This window comes from Parasteatoda tepidariorum, chromosome 9 (genome assembly GCF_982258835.1).
Source record: "Parasteatoda tepidariorum strain Cologne lab strain chromosome 9, Ptep-v5.0, whole genome shotgun sequence".
NCBI classification, from domain to species: Eukaryota; Metazoa; Arthropoda; class Arachnida; order Araneae; family Theridiidae; genus Parasteatoda; species Parasteatoda tepidariorum.
In genome coordinates, this window is record NC_141763.1 from 42,738,440 (window position 1) to 42,762,309 (window position 23,870).

The 23,870-nt window shown below is 27.9% G+C and overlaps 1 protein-coding gene across 1 annotated transcript in view; it reads right to left on the minus strand.

The window, feature by feature from the left end:
• LOC107457394 (uncharacterized) overlaps nucleotides 1-23,870 on the minus strand; it is a 166,276-nt gene that overhangs the window by 77,977 nt on the left and 64,429 nt on the right. The window lies entirely within an intron of this gene.

A 23,870-nucleotide genomic window follows, 5' to 3' on the forward strand; every position in this document is an offset into this window, starting at 1 on the left:
TATAAAGTTTCACATTATTACTCTTCATCCTTTTCCTACCGCGAAAGGTTGAATATGAAAAAAAAAAAACTTAAACAATTCAAATTCTGTAATGTATTTACAATAAAACGCAAAATTTGAAACTGGTAACGATAAAAAGTTTAAAAGTATTTTTAACTTAGTACACAGAGAAAAAAAATCTAGTAAAATTACCGTAATGTGTGCTAATGATATTTATAGTTTAAAAAAACCTCATAATTTTGGCTAATAAAATAAAAATATATGGTATTTAAACCATTCATTACTTAATTTTTCTGTTAATACGGTCTGTTTACCGGATTTACCAAAACCTAAGCGTGGTAAAAATTTCCGAACTTCTCAGTGTTTGGCAATCATAGACTTAGTATAAATTTAAAACCATTTTGTTTATTTCAGTATGCCAACTGCGTAAAAATTAAAAAATTTTCGTTTTTACATTCCTTTATTTCTTTGACATTAAGATTTTAAATAAATATTCGGACACTAAAGCAAAAACTATAAAATTATTTATTGAATTTTAAGAAAATATTATATGATTTATTAGAATTAAGATAATAAAATAAAATGAACTGTTGATAATGAAAAAAAATTAAAAATGTAAAATTGAATAAGCAAAAATTAAAATTATTAAGGATGAATAATTTGAACTTGTCAGTTTCTTGTCAAATTCGTAAACTGCAAAAGCATGAACTTTTTAACTTTTCAGCTGACACGCTCCGCCGATGTTATTAAAATTTAAAAATTATTTTTTTTATTCATATCATATTCGATTAATACTTGCGCATGTTAAGGTGATATTATAAATTAATTTACTGTAAAATACTATTTCATATTTTTATTTTATAACCATCGTTGAGAATCCGATCCAATTTTGAGTTTACGAGTCGAAAATTGAGAACTTTTTGATAGAACTAACCCACATGTACGTTTTATGGAAAGGAAAACCACGAAAACCTTCCACGGTTAACCTGACGGCAATGGTACTCTAACCCATGATTCGTCTACCCCTGAGGATATTTTAACGTTAGTACTGTGGAAGGTGCGAGCCGGATGCGGAATTCATACCGACCAGCCATCACTGGGATTCGAACCTGAGACTCCACATTGGATGGCGAGCGCTTTATCCCCTGTGCCACAACGCCTCAAGTAAAATATTAATGTTAAAATCATAATAACTGGGACTGTAAGATATTACCTTAAAATGTTTTGTTAACAATAAGAAAATATTCTAATTTAAATTTTACTTAGTAGGACAATATTATAAAAGGATTTATTGACCATTTATAAAGTAGATTAAGTGATAAAGTAATTTAATCATAATAAAAAATATATTAGAAATTAAAAAATTAGACATTCAGAATTATTAAATATTAGATTATTAGAAAAATATTACCATTCATTTCGTAATTTTTTCGTTCATATGGTCTCGGATTACCACAAATTAGTGGTTTTCAAAATTATAGCTCTTATTAACAAACATTTAGCAAAAAATACAAAACTGGAAAGTAAATATAACAGAATAAATGGTTTTTATGCGATGCTCTAAGGCATCAAGATTAAATTTCCAAATCTTATTACATTTACCAAATTTTATCATACATTATAAAACCATATTTTAATGTTAACTTTACCAAAATTATTACCGAAGAGCGCTTCGGTGAAAACTACTCAGCTTTTTGGTATTTCGAGAAAGCCAAAAACATTGTAAATTTTTACCATACTATGGTAGTTTTGACCATACAATTTTTCTCAGCGCGGATATTTTTATTTTAATTTTATTATTATTATTTTTTATAAAACTTTATATTAAAGATATGTTGACAGCAGGAATAATTAAAAATATATTTAGCAGGAGCAGTTAACTATGAAAGTTTGAAACAAATAAAAAGGTTGAAAGGTAATTTCTATTTGTTATACATGAGATTATAGTATTCTAAAAATTGCTTGAAGATAGAAATTTTTCTTACAAAGCTTTTTTGATATCACGAGCAATATTGGAAAAAAATAACAGCAAATATTTGTAGCACAAATATACGGGGATATTTAAAACAAAATGTTAACAACAACAGTTAATTATGAAAGCCTGCAATAAGTAGAAAGTGTTTAACGCAATTTCTACTTTTCCAGATAAAAAAAAGATAATATTATATAAATAACATTTTTTTATATTAGATGTTTTCTTATTATACATTTTTGATAACAAACGGAACTTCACGAAAAAAAAAAGTGAAAAGATTGCAGCAAATAAATTGTTGATAACAGATATAACCCTCCTCAAACTATTAAATAAAAAAATTATTATTATTATTTTGCGTTCTGAAAATATTTTATAATATATTTAATAATTATACATTATATGAATATTTATAAAGCATTGTATAATTACATGATTGAACTTCATGAAAGTAGAATCTGTAAGCAATTTTTATGTGAATCAATGTTTTCATTTTTATCATAAAAATCGTCAGAAATTTGAATAATAATCACATTTTTTTTTATTACAGAAATCGTAGTTCATATTTTATAAAGTTACAATTTAATTCAAAGCCTCTGATTTCTAAGTGAAAAAAAAAGCATTTCATTTACATAAATTCGCTATAATAAAATAAAAATAAACTATAAACTGCTAAAAATTGTATGGGCCTTTTTATTGTATGGGACTAGGGTAATTTTTTAATTCTTGTATAAAATCAATATCAAAAATATGATTGTTAATAATAATATAATATAATATAATATAATATAATATAATATAATATAATATAATATAATATAATATAATATAATATAATATAATATAATATAATACAATGTAATGTAATGTAATGTAATGTAATATAATATAATATAATATAATATAATATAATATAATATAATATAATATAATATAATATAATATAATATAATATAATATAATATAATATAATATGATATGATATGATATGATATAGTATAATAGCTGACTTTTTGACAGTAAATAATATACAATTTCATAATTTACGTATGTATAAGGTGAACGCGTAAAACTATAAAATACGTTTTTGTTTTTAATAATAGTTTATTAGAAATGAGAATATTTTTTTTATATTTTGTTTTAAGAAAGCGTATTAAATAAGAATAATTTTAGCTTTTGAAAACTTAGGAATGCTAATTTTTTTCTCCCTAAAGTTGTGGTTTTCATTTGAAGGGGGTTTGGGTAGTAAAATTATAAAAGCCACATTTTTGAATAGTTCAGAAGAGCATTTTATAAGAACGTTTTTGCTGAAAAATACCACTATTTCAGCGTAGACAATTGAATATTTCTATATATTGTAATGGTAACTAGAAATTCTTTTAGAAACTTATAAATATCTAGAAACAATTCTAAGGAACAGCTTGTATTTTTTTTACCTTACTGCTCTCCAAGCTATTTATTTGCATAATTTGTTTTAGCTGTTAATATTAATACTCAAAATTAACATGATTTACAAAATATTGTTGCAGAATAATTTATTACTCCTTGTTACTCAAATGCATGCTGTAATAATGTGACTTAAGTTACCTCAAAACAAAAGTTTTTATTTGTAGGCCGGAAATTTTTTTTAAAGACACTCTATGGTAATTCTTTACTCAAAATATTAAGTCCTTTTTTTCACTCGTTTTAAAGCATTATTTTTAAATAAAATAAGATTTAACAACAGATTAAAACATCAAAACACATTTAACGTTATGAATTAGCTTGGTACACACAATTTAAAATTTGTGTAAGTTAATATTAATTTTTTTCATAAAAAGTATTAACATAGAATTAGCTTATATTTTCAGTATAAAGGACATGAAACACGGAGATAAAAAAATTCTGTCACAACTTCAAGAACTGCATAGTAATAATATTTCTGGTAATAATAGTAATCATAATAATAATAAACGTAAGTCTGACAATAAAAACCGAAATATACGGTATTCAAACCATTACTTTGATAATCCGCACGTTCATACGGTGAAATTCTGGTTTTCAAAAGTGTAATTCTTATTATCACACATTTAGTAACAACAAAACTGGAAAGTAAATTTCACCCACTAAATTACTTTTATGCCATCCTCTAAGGTGTCATGATAAAATTTCCAAATTTTATTACATTTAAAAATTTTTAAGACATATTATAAAACCATATTTTATTGTTAATTTTACCAAAATTATTACCAAAGTTTAAAAATACCGAGCTTTTTGGTCTCCCCATAGAGCCAGGAACACAGTAAATTTTCCCAAATTTTGGTAATATTGACCCTATTTTTGTTCTCAGTGTAACATAGTGTATGGACTTATATTTTCAGTTTACAGAGCAATAGAATCAAACTCAACCCAGAAGCAAAGACTAGAAGAAACTTTATTTTTTTCAGTACAAAAAAGAAAATAGAGTTTAATAGATAATTGAAATTTAAGTTCAGAGCATATCTATCACCTTTTGCTTTACTTACTTTTTTTTCTGAAACTTAATACTTCAAATTTACATAGGAAAAAATTAACCCGAATGCTTCGTCATTTTATTCCGTTCTATTATTTCAAATCGTTTCGCACAGAAAGCACTTTGCCAAATTTACATCTCGGGTACTATGTACCTGAATAGTTGGGGGTAAAGAAAAGTACAGCAATTTACATACTCATGCAAATGAAATTTTAAATGCGACTTTGGAAACGATTAAAAAAAAATTATTAAATCCAACCGAAACAGCATATTTAACTCAACAGTTTTAAATGAAACAGCACATTAAGCAACTAAACTCTCACCGCACTACGCCACACACTTTTATCCAAAACCGAGTAATTAAGTAGAACTCGGCGGGGTGGCAAATCTAACGGAATTTAGCCCAGTTAACCCTTCTGGCACGCGAAAAAGATCCCCTGCTGAGAGCACCGAGATCGGAAGAAGGAAAAGAAAACGGGCTAAGGAAGCAAGAGAGAGTGTTCCGTGCTTCGAGATCATGAATAACCGGGGTCACGGAGTCCGCTGTGATTGTATGTTGACTCTTGGCTCCTATGATGGGGTGTTTTCTTTTCTTTTCACTTTTTTTTTTATGTGCTTTTGGCGACCATCAGCTGAATTAAATATATGTCTTTTTCTGTGATTCTTTTTTTTGAGTTTGTTTGCATGTGTGCATGCTGGCTTTCGGGAGTGTTGATGCTGCTGAAGAAGCGAGAATTGTTTGCAACCGCGTGCATGCTCGCTGGTATTTTTTAAACCTTACTATGAAGGCTGCCAGAAAGTGAGTTACAGTCACGTCGAGGAATTATGATGAATGTGATTCGGGACACGAATATTTGAGTTCGAAGCACGTGCTGGTAAATGATGTTGAGCATTTAATGCATTATTTTGAAAGATCAGGAAAAGTACTGATATTTTTGTTGCTAGTACATTTTACATTTAGTTTCATATTTATTTAGTTTTTCACGTAAATATCTGTAAAATAGAATAAATTTGTAAAATGGAATGGAATAAAAAAAACAGAGTAAAAGCTTTATTAAAGTATTTTTTTTATTGAAATTACAATAGGGGTTTGAATTCAAAATTCAGAGTTTTATATATATATATATATATATATATATATATATATATATATATATATATATATATATATATATATATATATATATATATATATATATATATATATATATATATATATATATATATATATATATATATATATATATATATATATATATATATATATATATATATATATATATATATATATATATATATATATATATATATATATATATATATATATATATATATATATATATATATAAGTGGAGGGGGTTGAAAAAGGGAGGAGACAGTCTCAGGCATACATTTTCCCTTTGATATAACTATAAACTCATAATTTAAAAAAAAGAAAAAGAACTGCAATTTCTAACGCAATCTTAGAAAAACTGAAAGATTTAATTTATTTTATTTATTTTCTAAAACAAAAATAGGTTTTTTGCAACATAATTAATGTGATGTTAACCCATTGACGCAGGTGATACACGGGTATGTCTTTTATATATTTTTTTCTGACGCGCTAATTACAAGCAAAAACATATTTTGGTATTTTTAAATTATAAAAAACATATAAATAGTTTCTAAAATATGTTAGATTATCAGAATTATAGTTGTATTAAAACGTAAAATCTTAGAACAGTAGTTATAATTTACTTTTATTCATATTAAAAAATTTATCAACTATTAATTTGATTAATTAAGGAAATTTAAATGATAAGTAACTGTTTCTCTTAGATCTAAATAACTTCAAATAAGTGCAAATTTGAAAGATTATTCTTTGGAAGTGAGCTGTGTTTGGTAGATTTTACCTTTAACGCAGAAAAAGACACCGTCTTTTCATGCTTTATTTCATCTAACCATAAATTATTAAATGTTAAATACAATATTTTCCCCGTATTTTGACCTAAATTAATACAAAATAAGGACGAAAAAAAAATCAAGATCATGTTAAAAATTCCGCTTCTAAGGTTTAATATTAATGACTATATGCTCATACTAACCTTTAATTAAATTGTTTTTTAAATTTTACACTTTTATTGCAATCTTTAAATTACCTTTATAACTATTAAACATTGTTTTATTATAGATTAATTATAAAGGAATTCGTTCAGAAAGTCGAAACGAACAACAGATCTAAATGTAATGAACATCAATTTATCTCCAGTTGCAAATAGATTGATACCAATAATTACAGTAAAATGTTTCTCTTTTAAGAATCATAATTCATAAAATTCATATTATTTCTAAAAAAAGTGATAAAATGAGCTCTCAATTAATGTGACTCTAGTTGTTGTTTTATTATTTTTCTAAAAGGTTATAATTCATCTCTTTTTTTTATGCCACCTAGAAAAAGTTCGCTGAATCCAGATGATCACCATTTTTATGCCGTACAATAATTCATCAGATTCCAAGATAATTCGCAAACAGTACATTCCTGAAATATAGATCAATCCATCAGAATGTTAATTCTTGGAAAAAAACACTTTTTTTGTACCCATTTCCATTTAAAAACGGAGAAAACTAGATTTAGGTCAAATTCACTGTCATAAACTGAATCAAAGGATAAATCATATGAAAAGGATGTTACACTAATGTGAAACAACGAAATATTTTAAAGTTTTATCAAACTAAGTATAAATGCGACATTAAAGTAGTTAATTGGAATATAATTTGCAGCTATAATAATTAATAAAATTAAAAAGATAGCATAAACTTAAAATTTATTTTCAGATATTGTCGGAGCGATCAAATGAAAACCTTTTTATCAAATGAAATTATCAAAGGATTATTTTTTTTTTGGTTGCAATCATTAGTTTCGGGGGGAAATGCAACATTTTATGCTGACATAAAAACAAGGAACAATTATTATTAGGGGGACCGGAAAGTAATGTCAATTCGGCGTAATAAATATTCGTTAGTCTTAAAAACCAATTAATTTTTTACGATCAGGCATTGAAAGGTTGTTGCTAACGCACTTGATGGGATGTTCGGCTGTACACGGAGACTCCGAGGTGAACAGATATTGGAGTGCTAGGCATCTGCTAATGAGTCATTGACTTTTTTCTCTTTTATTCTTCCTGTTAAAAGTTTGTTAATTTCTGCCATTGGAAACTTAAAAAAAAAAAAGAAGGTTGTTGCTAACGAGGGTGAATACATTATTAGAATCTTGATAATAGATATCAAATGCACAGAAACGACATTAACTTTCCGGTCCTCTTAATATTTTCCACCTCACCACCTTTAATTCTGCAATTTGTAACACTTAAGTAAAGAAATATTTTAAACGTAAACAAATATTGTCTGCATTGAATATGCTTAGTTTAATGTTAACAATAAATATGGTTTTTCCAACATATCTACTTTTAAAAAAAATCTACATAGAAATCTCTTTAAAATTGTCATCAATTACCCTGAACAAAATAAGGCTAAGTTACATTCATTTATTTATCTTAAAAGCAAAATCCCTTTCGTCGTAAGATTCTACAACAAAAAAATTAGATACTTTTAATTTTTTTTATCAGATAAATCACTGACTTTTAGCTAGTAAATTAACTAGGAAAATTACATTTAAAAATTTTTCAAATTAATTACATTTAGACTTAAAAAATTAAGTGAGGGTGTTATTAAACTAAATCACGTATTGCATAAGCAAAATGAAATCAATTTTAACCGATTAATAAACTTTAACAGCCACATTGGATAAGATTAAGACAAGGAGGATATTCATTTTAATGTGCTGAATATTATTCAGAGTTTGTCTGGGTCACTTGTTTCAAGAAGGAAATACAAGATATTTTAAGCTTTTATCGCTTTATGATGAATAAAAAAAAAAACAAATAAATTGTCGAATTTTCTCAAGCAATGTAGATAACTTTACTTTTACGTGTTTGTAAATTTATTATAATAAGACCACTTTTTTACAGAAATGGGTATAAATAGCATAATTGTACAACGCGACGTGCAGCTCAACTTTGAAAGTAATTCGGTTTCAAATGCAAAGAAAGACGCAAACGATCAATAAGGAGCATAGAAAAAATAAATTTAACATACTGTTGAATTTTCTCAAGCAGTGCTGTTAAAACTTAATTCAAACTTGTTGTAAATTTATTTTACAACGACAACTTTTTCGTGAAAATGGGTTTAAAATATCACAATTGTACAGTGTGTAACTTAACTCCAAAAAGAATTCTGCTTCGAATGCAAAGAAAGACTCAAATGATCTACATGGAGAATAGAAAAAATAAATTTAATATATAGTTGCATTTTCTCAAACAATGTAGTTAAATTTGATAACTTCATTCTAATGGGTTCGTAAATATATTTTACTAAAACAAATTTTTCATGAACATGGGTTTAAAATATCACAGCTGTGCAGCGTGCAACTCAACTCTTAAGAGAATTCGGTTTCGAATACAAAGAAAAACGCAAACGATCGATAAAGAGCGTAGCAAAAAAAAAAAAGCAAACAAGTTTATTGAAAAATCACACGGCTTGCATGATAATTCGTCAAAAGAAAGAATATAAAAAGAAGGAAAAAAAAGCCCCTCGCCCATATCTTTCCTCGACGATTACACCTAAAAAGGAATATAAAATCGCATTAGATGTAAGAATCAGATAAAATAAAAAAATAGAAAAAGTAAATGAAGAGGGGGGAAAAAACCGTAATCTGTTCTGAATAACAATGGGGGTCGAGTGTAATATAACGGGAAAATTATACCTCCTGCTTATTATTATTGCAGACTGCTGCACAATTAAAATAACAAAAAAATACTGTAAAATAAAACAGCACTACTTTCAGACAAGTGGACGCCGCAGTATTGCGTCACCATGACAACGACTGTCACGTGACAATTGGCTCCGGTTAAAGCCAGCTTCCTGAGACCACGCCCCCTTCAGCGACATTTCCCTCCCCCTCTTTTACCCCTGAGAGTCACTGCACATTGTATTGACATCTCCACCCACTTTACCTTTGCTTAAATCCAACTATTTCGAATGTTTTAATTTACTTTTTTATTCCCCGATAATTTCAGGAAATATAAGCTTTTCTTTTATTTTTTTCAAGCACTTTTTTCGCTTAGCTCAACTAGAAATTAACAAAATAAACATGATGTTATTCGAATAGAAATTTTTTAGACAAAAGGAAGTTTTTAATAAAAAATTATTTATATTACTAATGATTACATACATAAATGTTACTAATGATTTTGTCCATGTTTTACATGTTTTGTAGTGGCATTATAATTGAGATGTTGATATTTAAGTTGAATTTTTGATAATATTTTATACATTAATATTAAATTTTTTAAATTAATACTGGTAAAATCAACTGTAAAATGTATACCTCCTTAAAACCTTCTTCTTTTATTTGGAAAAACGGAAAAATTCGAACAAAATTCAAAGGCGCAATGGAATATGATAAAAGAGTACCAAAATTAAAAATTATGTAGATTTAAAAGAGGAAAAAGTAATTTTAAAATTGTATTTCCCATTATATTTTCTAAAAAAAAAAAAAAATCGGTTTAATAAGCCTATACTTTTCTTTTTGATGGTGTCAAAAACTACTTAAGAAGACATAAAGGTCTAAAAACACTAAAATATCTATCGCAAACTTGATACGCACTGTCATCGAAGCAATGAAAAAGAAGTAAAAAGCTTAAAAATATTTTAGGTCGAAAAATAATGTCAAGTAATTATACACATTTTTAGATCTGTCCTTGGAATAGAACATTAGTCATTAATGGGTAAAATAATTATTCAGTTGATATCACAGATTCCGATTGGAATAAATTCCAGACTATAGTCTTTATTTTTTCTGAGAGATACGAGGTCTAATCTTGTGCATATTTGCTCCTTAAGAGTATACTTTAGAAGAAAACATTTATTATAAAAAATTTATTATAAAAATTTCTAATAAAAAAATAAATTTTTGACAATCAATCATCGATTTTTAATCCTTTATCAGGAAAAACGAAATAAAAAAAGGACCCTAAAGGTTATTTAGATTTAAATTAAATCGTTATATTTCCCGAAGAATATAGACATTTAAGAGAACGTGTGAGAAATAATTTTATGTGCTCTAAATCTCTGTGCTCCTTTTCCTTTTTATCGCCGCGAACCGGTCATAGTTGGGTATTTTTACCTTGGGTAGCTGAGAGAAGTGTGGAAGGAGAGGAACGTCGACTGTTTATATTTTAGATTGTTTTGATTTAATAATTTTAATTTAATTGTATTTAAACATCTCTTCGAAATAAAATACAAGCGTGATATCGGTTCGGCTTTAGGTGACCTGACGTCTCTCAGCTCCCGGTTAACCTCTTGACAAGTTGTACAAACACGGGGAAAGTCGTACAAACCTGAGAGAAATACACCACAGTAAATAAAATAGAAATAGTTTAATGTCCCTTGGGAGACCCAGTTCTATTTCATCCACGGACCGGTACTACGGCAAGTGGCTCGGAGACTACTGTTCTAAAGGATTAGTTGGTAAGGGAGCTTAGATTATAAGGTACAAATGTCACCACGAAAGGGTATACTCGAACTTCACTTCACATTTCTCAAATTTTATTAAATAATTTGTACTATTTTTCTGCTATAGCATTTTCTTGTCGCCTCAAAGAGGAACGGGGATCCCCCTTGCTCTCGATGTATGTCCTTTTATCCTCAATCCCGACAGGAGAGCATAAGCCCATTGGCCTGCCAACTGTCGTCATACACAAAACATTATTGAATATTTTTAAAACGAAAAAGGGACTTGAGGTAACATAAAAATTAAGTATTCATCTTCTAGTATGTTATTTAAAAACTTAATAAATCTTAAATAAAGTACATTGAAGCATTTTAATTAGCTAGTTCTTGCAATAACCATTAAAAAAAAAACAGGTAATTTTTCATTTATGATCCATAAGTTTTCTTTAAATCATGCACAACTTTGCTATTTCACAAGAAAGTAAAACTAATTAGCCTATCCTTAAACTTTTAAACCAAAATTATCACACCCGATTCCTTAATTCAATATTCTAACACAGCAAAAGAGCCATTAAAATCTAATCAAAATTCAGAGCCATCAAGCCAACACTTTTCAAACCAAACTAAGGGGAAGCATGTATAAGGGATATAGCCATACAGCGTGCAAGATTTATGTTCTGACACTTCCAGCAAACTGTGTTCACAGCTTATAGCAATTACGAAATTTGCATTATATAGCATCTTAAGGAAAGCGACAAAAATCGTTCACGGAAAGAGTCCAAGAGGCGAACGTGCTTTTTTCACGCACGGAATGTTCTAGGCTGCACTTTGTCACAACTTAACGAGACACCAACCTCGTGTGACAGCGCGTCCGAAGAAGATCTAAATCGTGGTGGTACATGATGGTAATTTGGACGAGCATCCAAGCATTGGCGAGAGAATTGAAAACGAAAATAGCATTTCCCACATTTGTTTTCTGTTTTGTAACCGCTATAGGACGACTGCTAACCAGCAATTAGACCTCGCTGTGTTGATAATAGATTGTATCGTCAGACTGATCGATACACATTCCTGATAATTCTATTTTAGCAAAGTTCGAATTGACAGTAGAAGGATTGCTTTACTTGATGAAGAAGCTATTCGTTCGTCTGCATTCTTCTCCGCCTCTATGAAACAAATCAAATCCTGCCATTCATGTTAGAGGTTTATTTGAAATTCATCAATTATTTAGACAATAATGAATTAAATTGAACATAGTATAGTTTAATGGTAATCGGTTAAATTGTACTAAATGTGAACACACTATGTACTCTTATGAAAATTCTTAAATAAAATAGCAAATCTGTTAAAAAATAGAGGGGGAAAACGAGAAAAAAAGAGCAACCACCAAGGTATAAAAAGGTACGTAAATACGATTGTACGTAAATAGAGTAAACCAAATGATGAGAAAACGGTTTCGTTTCGCTTATATAATGTAGTATAAATAATGAGAAAACGATTTTGTTTCGCTTACATAATGTAATAAACAATGAGAAAACGGTTTTGTTTCGCTTATATAACGTAATATAAATAATGAGAAAACGGTTTTATTTCGCTTATATAATGTAATATAAATTATCAGAAAACGATTTCGTTTCGCTTATATAATGTAATAAACAATGAGAAAACGGTTTTGTTTCGCCTATATAATGTAATATAGATAATGAGAAAAAGATTTTGTTTCGTTTATATAATGTAATATAAACAATAAGAAAACGGTTTTTGTTTTGCTGATATAATGCTATATAAATAATGAGAAAACGGTTTTGTTTCGCTTATATAATGTTATATAAATAATGAGAAAACGGTTTTGCAATTCTCAAAGCAAAAAATACAGATCTAAACTATAAGTTCTAGAAAAAATAAGGTTTACATTTAATTAACAGTAAAGTTTTTTTGAGAAAATTTATAATTCTGTTTAGTGGATTGAAAGCGAAAATAGCATTTCCCACATTTGTTTTCGGTTTTGTATAACCGCTATAGAACGACTGACAACCAGCAATTAGACCTCACCACGTGGATAATGGATTACATCATCAAACTGATCAATATGCATTCCTGATAATTCTATTTTAGGGAAGTCTGATTTGGCAATAGGAACGATTGCTTTCTTTGATGATGGAGTAATTCGTTGTTGCGCATTTTTGTCCAACTCTATCACAAACCAGATCTCGCCATTCATGTTAGAGGTTTCCTTGCAATGCATCAATTATTCATATAATATGGAATTGAATTAAAAGTAGAGTTTAATGTCAATTGGATATACTGTACCAAACGTGGTCGACATTATGCATTCTTGGCAAACTTATCAAACGAAGAAATAAATCTGATTTAAAAATTAAAAATGGGTAAAAGAAAGGTTATTTAAGGGTCGTGGGACTCAATTGAAAATTAAAAAAATCTTTTGAAGGTGATGCAGTAATGAGCATACTGTTTTGTTACTATGTTCCATAGAGTTAATTGTTGATGCAGAAGCCATCGAATCTTTTAATCATCTCAAACGCCACATCTCACCTAATGAATACACGCATGTAAATAATTTAAACACACGTATAAAGTTTTGCAAACGTTTTTAGCGCACATGGAACAAAACTTGTATACGTAAGTACATAAATAAATGACTAAATAAATAGATATTTCAAGTATTAATTTTAAATCCTAAAAATGTGCTTTTAATTTATAAATTGCTTAAAAATACACATATTTAATATCAGTGTAATTCACTTAAACATTCTAATATTTGTCGATAAATATGTAAAACCAAGTTCGCCCGATCTAAAAAATTAAGAATTGACTTATTATTAAAAATTTGAATAATCGCTTGAAAAACAAGCATTTTTAAAATTAGTGTAATGTTATTTATTACTAATGTTTCTTAATAAATATGCAAGCAAATTATAAAAGATATAAAAATGTGCGTAATAACTTAAATTTGGATAATTGTTTAAAAAATAAACTTTCAAACTGGGGATAAATTACTTTATCAATAACATTTCTTAATAAATATATAAGCAAATTTTTGTAACAAATATCTGAACTAAGTCCTAAAAATGAGCATATGGACTTAATATGCATATTTGTATCAAAAATTTAATATTTAGAAATTTATATTAATAAAAAAGAAAGATCCAAAGATACAGAGAAAGAATAAATAGAAAAAACTTCCTCAGTTTCTCATGAATTTAATGAGCATCGATTCTGATATCACTGTTTCAAAATAATATTGACCCACGGAGAGAAAAATTCTGTTATAATTATCCTTAATTGTAATTACATTTCATGTAAAAAAATAATAAATAAATAAAAAAATTTGTTAATAAAACCAAATAATACGATATTTAAACCATTCATTTGGTAAGTTTTCTGTTCATAGGGTAACAGTTTATTAAAAATTCAGGTTTTCAAAACTATAATTTTTATTACCACGCATTTAATAAAAAATACAAAACTGAAAAGTAAGTTTAACCGAATAAATGGGTTTTATGTCATGCTCCGAGGTGTATCGTGATAAAATTACTAAATTTTACCTCACTTGCCAAATTTTATCACAAATTATAAAACCATATTTTATTGTTAATTTTACCAAATTTATTACCAAAGCTTTTTTGTAAAAATTATCGAATTTTTTTATGTTCCCACAGAGATGTACACGCGGTAAATATTACCATATTCTGGTAGTTTTGAGCAGAATTTTTTCTATGTGCAGAAATGACTTTTAAAAATTCCTCAAAGCTCTGTATCAAACATAAATATTGTTGTTATACGAATAAATAGCGGTATCTGACATATTACATCAATATATGGCTTTATAAATGGTTTTCTCGTATTATAATTAAATTTAATTCTTAAGCCTAATCTTTAATTTTACTAGGGTATTTTTTGTGGACAAAGCCGTTACACGTAATTAAATAATAAACTATCAGCATATGATACAAATCAAAGAACATCACAGGTTTTAAACCCAGATTCAGCGAGATTTTTTACAAAATACATACACAAGATAGATATTTATTGAGAAAAAAATAACACTGTTTGCCTGGCATAGTTTACGGAAAGTTTAACAATGAACAGTAGTTTGTTTGAGCAATTTTCTTTTAAAATTAAACACTTCTTTGAACAAATTACATTTTGGGCGAAATAGTTTTGTTTAACACTCAGATAAATCGTTAGGGGACAAAGTATTGATGAATGTTATGGAAGTTAGAAATTACGCATTACAAAATTTTCTCACAGAGTACAATTCGAATGTTCGATCAGCACTGCACGCTAACGGTTACATTTTGCTAATCGCGATTTTCTTTTTCGTCAAAAAGAAAATTGTCCCATTAAGGCTAGCATCATTAAAGATAAATAAGTTGTTTACAAAAATATTCTTTTGAAATATTTCAATTCGAAGTGTAAAGCAGTTATAGACTTTGATCATTAAGAAAGAATAAAAAAATAGAATAAAAACAGAAATTTTAACGAACAGTTATAATGTTTCTGTTTCATTTTTTAAAAGAACAATGGCATTGAATTCAAAGCAATAAATAAGAAAAGAAATTTTGAACACGGAATAAATCGAAATTTCGAAGAAGAAAATATTTTAAAAAAAGTACGGAACTACGTTTCATAAAAAAATTTTGAATGAAATAATTTCCTCAAAGTTAGTTCATTTAGTTAATTTTTGGAAAAAATAATTAGATTTATTCTATATAACTTTAATTATTTACATTTAGTATCCTTTTATGTATTTCGCTCTTAGTTTGATCATTCTTTTTCTTTTTATCTTTGAAATTTTGAAGAAATACTTGTTTATTCTGATTTACAATTTTATTTTACGGCCAAAAGCATGAATTACAATAACGGTGCTTATTTCTCATATTTTCTTTTACGATCGAAAACAAGAATTACAATAACACTGAGTACTTCTTAAATTTTATTTTTCGATCGAAAACATCTGAACAAAAATAATGGTTCTTGCTTCTTCATATTTGCAACGTTATTTATTTTTCGAAAACGTAAGAATTACAATAGTAGTGATTGTATCTTCAAATTTGCATTTCTATTTATTAAAAGAAAAAATAGTTTTTCTTAAATATTTTTTTATTTATTGTTGTGCCTATCAGTCAGCACAGAATCCAATCCAATCAAACTGTTTCGGGATATATTAATTTTTTGCTTAAAAATATCGTAAATTTAAACAAATAGTTCGAATAAACGAAGTTCCACATGATGATAGTTGCAGTTTTTTTTATTAAAATTAACTTTTAAATTTTAAGTAAACAATTTTATAAACGGTGGGTTCTAAGAATCGTATCATTCATTTTAAGTGTTAAACTTTTGTTATTAAGTAAAGTAAGTTATATTCAGATATTTTTTTCTTTTGTTGGATACAAATTAGTATTTAAAAACAAATTTTTAGCTTTACAAAATATAACTAATAGTTTTTAAATATTTCTCGTTAAAGATATAAATACTTAAACATTTGATGAGTACAACAGCACAAAATTATAATTCATTAAAAATTAATGTACCTTAATGATTTAATACTTAACCCTTTGACGCAGATGGAACACCGGTGGTCCATCTGCTATAATTGCACATATTTTCATATATTTTCTTTCTGACAATATAATTGGAAGCAAAAAAATATATTTTCATATTTTTTAATTACAAAAAAAACAGTCTAATAGTTATTAAAAAATTCTGTTAGGTCATCGGAATTATATTTGTACAAAAATATAAAATCTAAAATAAGATGTTTGAAAAAAAAATTATTTTCATTCATATTTAAAATTTTATCTATAACTGATTTCGTAAATGAAAGAAACTTCAATAACTGTTTTTCATAAATCTAAATAATAGCAAATAAATACAAATTTGAAAAATTTTTGTTTAGAAATGAGACGGGTGTGGAAGATTTTACCTTTAACGTAGAAAAAGACAACGGTGTTCCATGCTGTATTTCATAATCATAAATTATTAAAATGCTAATTATAATATTTTCAGTTATTTTGACTTAAATTAATACAAAATAATGAAAAATATGTTTAATAAAAATTCTGAATCAAAAGGTTAAGTAGTGTTACATATTATATTATATATTTATTTACGCGTATTGTATTACATATATTGCTACATGTAATTACGTGTATTGCTTTCATACAACCAAAAAACAAATAGTTAATTTTTTTCAAATAGGGGAAAAGTAATTGAGCATTATTTAATGCTCAATTACTTTATGATTCATGTAAGTAGATCGACCAGAAATATTACCAAGAAAAAAAAATGAAAACAATTCATTCAAATAATTACCAATAATTTGAAGGGGAAAAAAACATTAAATTGACGTTTCTTTTTATTTTCGATCATATCTCAATTCATTTCGCGTGTTTCTTAATAGTCTCTCAATTTGCAAGCTTTATAAATCCTCCTCACTTTCATATCCTACACGAATATATTCTACAAACAGGAAGTTCATGCAACATTTACAACTCGTACAAATAACTTCATTCAATGGAATATCCCAATCAATAATATTCTTTCCTTTTTTCTTCTTCTTTTTTTTTTGCCAAATACGTAGATAATCATGAAAATTTTACCTTACGGGGGCTTCCCCGCCAACTGAATCACCTATTTACCTTCCTAGAACACTCATCAGGTACGACCCATTGCCGCTTGATGGATTTTGACCGTTGGCTACGATCGTCCACGGCAATCGATATGAAAGTCCGACGATCATGAATAGTGGTCGACTGCACTGTTTCGGCGAAACGGCATTTATAAAACCTTTGCTTTACCATTTGTTTCGATGTCATGGGTATTTTTAAGTATGAAATTAACATTTTAAGAATGATTTTTTTCACAGCTAGATTTATTTTTTTGCCTGAATGGAAAGCAATAAGCTTAGGAAGTGTAAATAATAAAATTCGGTTAATGATAAAATGAAAGTCCGGCTACCATGAATGATAATCGACTGCACTGTTTCGGCGAAACGGCATTTATAAAACCTTTGCTTTATCATTTGTTTCGATGTCATGAGTATTTTTAAGTATGAAATTAATATTTTAAGAAGGATTTTTTTTATAGTTAGATTTATTTTTTTGCATAGATGGAAAGCAATAAGCTTAGGAAGTGGAAATAATAAAATTCGGTTAATGATAAAATGAAATAATAAAGTGAAAGTCCGGCTACCATGAATGGTAGTCGACTGCACTGTTTCGGCGAAACGGCATTTATAAAATCTTTGTCTTACCATTTGTTTCGATGTCATGGGCATTTTTAAGTATGAAATTAATATTTTAAGAAGGATTTTTTTTATAGTTAGATTTATTTTTTTGCATAGATGGAAAGCAATAAGCTTAGGAAGTGGAAATAATAAAATTCGGTTAATGATAAAATGAAATAATAAAGTGAAAGTCCGGCTACCATGAATGGTAGTCGACTGCACTGTTTCGGCGAAACGGCATTTATAAAATCTTTGTCTTACCATTTGTTTCGATGTCATGGGCATTTTTAAGTATGAAATTAATATTTTAAGAAGGATTTTTTTTATAGTTAGATTTATTTTTTTGCATAGATGGAAAGCAATAAGCTTAGGAAGTGGAAATAATAAAATTCGGTTAATGATAAAATGAAATAATAAAGTGAAAGTCCGGCTACCATGAATGGTAGTCGACTGCACTGTTTCGGCGAAACGGCATTTATAAAACCTTTGCTTTATCATTTGTTTCGATGTCATGGGTATTTTTAAGTATGAAATTAACATTTTAAGAATGATTTTTTTCACAGCTAGATTTATTTTTTTGCCTGAATGGAAAGCAATAAGCTTAGGAAGTGTAAATAATAAAATTCGGTTAATGATAAAATGAAAGTCCGGCTACCATGAATGATAATCGACTGCACTGTTTCGGCGAAACGGCATTTATAAAACCTTTGCTTTATCATTTGTTTCGATGTCATGAGTATTTTTAAGTATGAAATTAATATTTTAAGAAGGATTTTTTTTATAGTTAGATTTATTTTTTTGCATAGATGGAAAGCAATAAGCTTAGGAAGTGGAAATAATAAAATTCGGTTAATGATAAAATGAAATAATAAAGTGAAAGTCCGGCTACCATGAATGGTAGTCGACTGCACTGTTTCGGCGAAACGGCATTTATAAAATCTTTGTCTTACCATTTGTTTCGATGTCATGGGCATTTTTAAGTATGAAATTAATATTTTAAGAAGGATTTTTTTTATAGTTAGATTTATTTTTTTGCATAGATGGAAAGCAATAAGCTTAGGAAGTGGAAATAATAAAATTCGGTTAATGATAAAATGAAATAATAAAGTGAAAGTCCGGCTACCATGAATGGTAGTCGACTGCACTGTTTCGGCGAAACGGCATTTATAAAATCTTTGTCTTACCATTTGTTTCGATGTCATGGGCATTTTTAAGTATGAAATTAATATTTTAAGAAGGATTTTTTTTATGGTTAGATTTATTTTTTTGCATAGATGGAAAGCAATAAGCTTAGGAAGTGTAAATAATAAAATTCGGTTAATGATAAAATGAAATAATAAAATGAAAGTCCGGCTACCATGAATGGTAGCCGACTGTACTGTTTCGGCGAAACGGCATTTATAAAATCTTTGTCTTACCATTTGTTTCGATGTCATGGGTATTTTTAAGTACGAAATTAATATTTTAAGAAGGATTTTATTTTATCGTTAGATTTACTTATTTGCCTTAATCGAAAGCAATAAGCTTTGGAAGCATAAATAATAAAATTCAGTTAATTTTAATCATAAAAATATATTTATTTTCTATTTTAATTACCTTCAGTGGAGCTTTTATTTATTGCATTTATTAAAAGAATATCTTTCATTTTTTTGGAGGTTTCAGGTTGTCGACTTTTCCCCGTCTAGATTTATTACTTTCTCTGAACCAAAAACAATACGTAAAGTGTGCTTACGTAATGCGCGTTAAAATACTTTGATTATTGGACTATATTATTTTACTTGTATTCATCAGCCATCACAGGGATTTGAACCCGATTCACCTCATTGGGAGACAAGCACTCTATTCCCTGAACCACCACGGCGTTTTATACTATTGTTCCGTAATAATTTCACGACATTCCATAATAAATTTCAACACGAAAATGTCGATCTGGTGATGATTGGCTGACAGATTTTTTTATTTATTTTTTTATCGCCACTAGTAATATTTAGTCGCCTTATGGCTAGTGGCAATTGACAATTTCGCCCTTTACTTTAACGCATATCGTATGCAATTCAGACAAATAAATTTTCATTCTTTAATTAAAAAAAAAAAAAAAAAAAAAAAAAAAATCGGAGGTTATATTTCTTTTCTTAAAGATTTCCCACACCTTTATACTCGGTAGTTAATTCTTAATTATTTTATCGTTACATTCTTCAATTAGTTCAATTATTTTGTCAATGTATATCTAACGAAACGCATCATTACATAAAAATATAAAACATCCCCCTTTTACAGAGCCGTGTGTGTGAACCAAACCTAAAAATATAATTAGCTCCAACAATCTAACAAAACTAAGAAATGACATTTACCTTTTCTAATTTTTTCTTCGAAACAAGTAATGACATGTTCGGATGGACTAAAAAAAAGAGCAGGTGCCGGCTGAGAACTAGGAAAGCGACGTAGAATCACGTACAACTTGCCCAATGATCAAGCCCTAATCAGTGGATTCAGATCCACTATATTTCCCTTCTTCCCCCCCTTGCATACGACGGAAACAAGTTATGATTTTTCTGACTTAAATGTTCTTCAGTGTACATTTTGGTTCTTATCATGTTGTTGTCAAAAGAAAAGTCATATCTTTCTTAAATGGATGTCTTGAAAGCGATTTCGGTTGACAGACATGGTTCACTTCAATTAACTTTGTTCATTGTATTTTATTTTCGAACACTTTTAGAAGGAACTGATCTCTCAAAGGCAGAAATATATCATAAGGAATATCAGGTGCTTTCTATTCTGTCGGAATTCGAATGTTCCAGGATTTGACGAGAATAAGAGCAAATTGCAAGTTTTCGGTGATTTTTGGCGCAATCTTTGATGTGTGGATTTAAAAATAACTTATTTCCTGAAAAAATGCTATTGCTAAATGATTAAAACTTAACCTTTATCTAAATTAAAGTTAAGATAAAGTTTAGTTTAACATTCTTTTGAAATGAACTTTCTGTACAAATAATATCAAAATTCAGATACTGTAATCAGCGAATGGCTTTTATCTCTGTGAAAGACCTTTATACACGTAGGATAATATAAGCTCCATATTATCCACATTAAAAAGTTATTCTGAAAAAGCTTTTCAATGTAAGTAAACAGGTAATTTATAATGTGGAAATGCCTTTGTTAAAACTTTTTCGTCATGTTGTTATCAAAATAAAAGCGAAATCTTTCTTAAATGGATGTTATGAAAATGATTTAATGTGGCAGAGATGGTTCACTTCAATTAAGTTCATTCATTATACTTTATTTTTGAACATTTTTAAAAGGAACTGATACCTTAATGGCAAAAATATATCCCAATAGTGTCAGATGCTCTTCATGCCATCAGAATTGTTTTTGGTGATTTTTGACGCAATCTTTGATGAGGGGATTTAAAAAATAACTTATTGGCTGAAAAAATGCGGTTCAGATTTAGCCTTTAGCTAAATCAAAGTCTAGATAAAGTTTAAACTAGCATTCTTAGCAAGTACAAATCATATCATATTCATATCTTCTTATCAATAGAAGTGATAAATGGCTTTCGTTATCTATGTGAGATCTTTATAAATGTGGCACATTACCGATAATTCATTTTTTAAATTCATTTTTCAAAACTTTTGATTTTTTCAGAAATATCAGGTGATTTGAAATATTTTTGGCTTTTTATTCTATCAAAATTCGAATGTTCCAGGATTCGACGAGAATATGACTAAATAGCAATTTTTCGGTGAAGTATGAATTTAAAAAAAATTTTTTTAACCGAAATATTGTGACTTTTAAATAATTTAGTTTATATCTTTATCAGAGCGGAGATTTATAAGAAGTTTTTAGTTACATTTCATTCAGATAAGCTATCTAATAATTCAGATAAGCTAAGCAGTATTGCTAATATCAATCGTTTATAACCTGCAATAAAAAGAAGCAAATAACTTTTATCGCAACGGGAGAGCTTTATAAGCGAACAACATTACTTCAGATTAAAAATTATTGGTTGTATAAATTAGAAACTATTTTGAAATAACTGTTTAATTTATTGTATAAAAAAGCAATTTAGAGAAGAGATTTATTCTCAATTGATGTTCTTATCATAGAAAACTTATGTCTTGGAAAGGATTTCATTGGTTCAAAGACTAAGCATACAAAAACTGAGCTTTCCGATACATTAATTGTGCCGTATTGATATTATAGTTTATCTCCAATTTTGAAAATTAGATACATTATCGTAACTATGTGAATGAGTTAAGTTCTACAGGTATTCTGTGAATATAACGAACACTAATTTTTGAATTTATGAATTCACAAATTAGTTTAATGAACCGAGCCCGCATAAATGTAATTTAGATCTTATGCATTCGTCTCTTTCAATATACATCTCATGTCTTATAATCTATGTATGTGCTTACTTTTGCTAATAATAATCAATCAGATTTCCACATTATTATTAATTCCGCATTATTATTAATATATTAATTGTGCCGTATTGATATTGTAGTTTATCTCCAATTTTGAAATTTAGAAAAATTATCATAGCTAATAGAGCTATGTGAATGAGTTTAATGCTACAGGTATTCTGGGAATATAATGAACACTAATTTGTGAATTTATGGATTCACAAATTAATTTAATGAACCGATTTAGCATAAATGTAATTTAGATCTCATGCATTCGTCTCTTTCAATATGCATCTCATGTCTTATAATCTATGTATGTGCTTTCTTTTGCCAATAATAATCAATCAGATTTCCACTTATTTTTTTTTTTTTTTTCATTCGCACTCTGCATCCACCAACCAATCCCTAATTTTCCTTCCTTCCACCCGCATAAAATATTCTTGGGGGTGTCGATTATTAACCCACCCTCTTTTCCCATGATTCGATTCAGAGAAGGGTGAGAATCTCCCGGGAATTGAGGGGAATCTCCTTTTCCAACATGGGTTTATAATAACACATTTTATCGATCGCCTGGCGGACCATGTCTGTGAGAATTGCTAAGCCGGTGTAAAGTTTTCAGATTTGTCCAATAAATCCTTCATTCCCTCATGAGGTGAAGTAAACCATTTTTCACATTTAAACGCCACAATCGGATGTTAAAACTAGAAATGGAAGCGTACTGGAATCTAAGATATGCGTGAACAAATACTTTGACTTCAATCAATTGAAAAACGATGGAAAAAAAATTTCTTAAAATTTTACTGTCAATGTATAGATATTTGAAAAAAATAGACAATCTAAACAAACTGTAAGCTGCTACAGTGAGTTTGCAAATAAGACCTGAAGCAAAACCCCTTTAGCACAGATTATTACAGCATCTTCTGATTATATTTCACTTTAAGTTTGTTTGTTTTTTATTTAGAAAGTAAACAAACACTGAAGGAAAATAGCTTTTTAAAACATTTTTAAACTTGTTTCTGAGAAAATTAAATGGTTGAATTGAAAGAAGAACGGAAAAAAAGTAAAGAAAAAAATTTATTACAGGCATAACTTTTTTAGTTCTATTATATTAGTGTTACTGTATAAAATTCAATTTAAATTTCAACAACATAAAGTTTTCATGTATAATTTTTTTAAGGACCTTGTATTTGTAAATTTTGCAATATG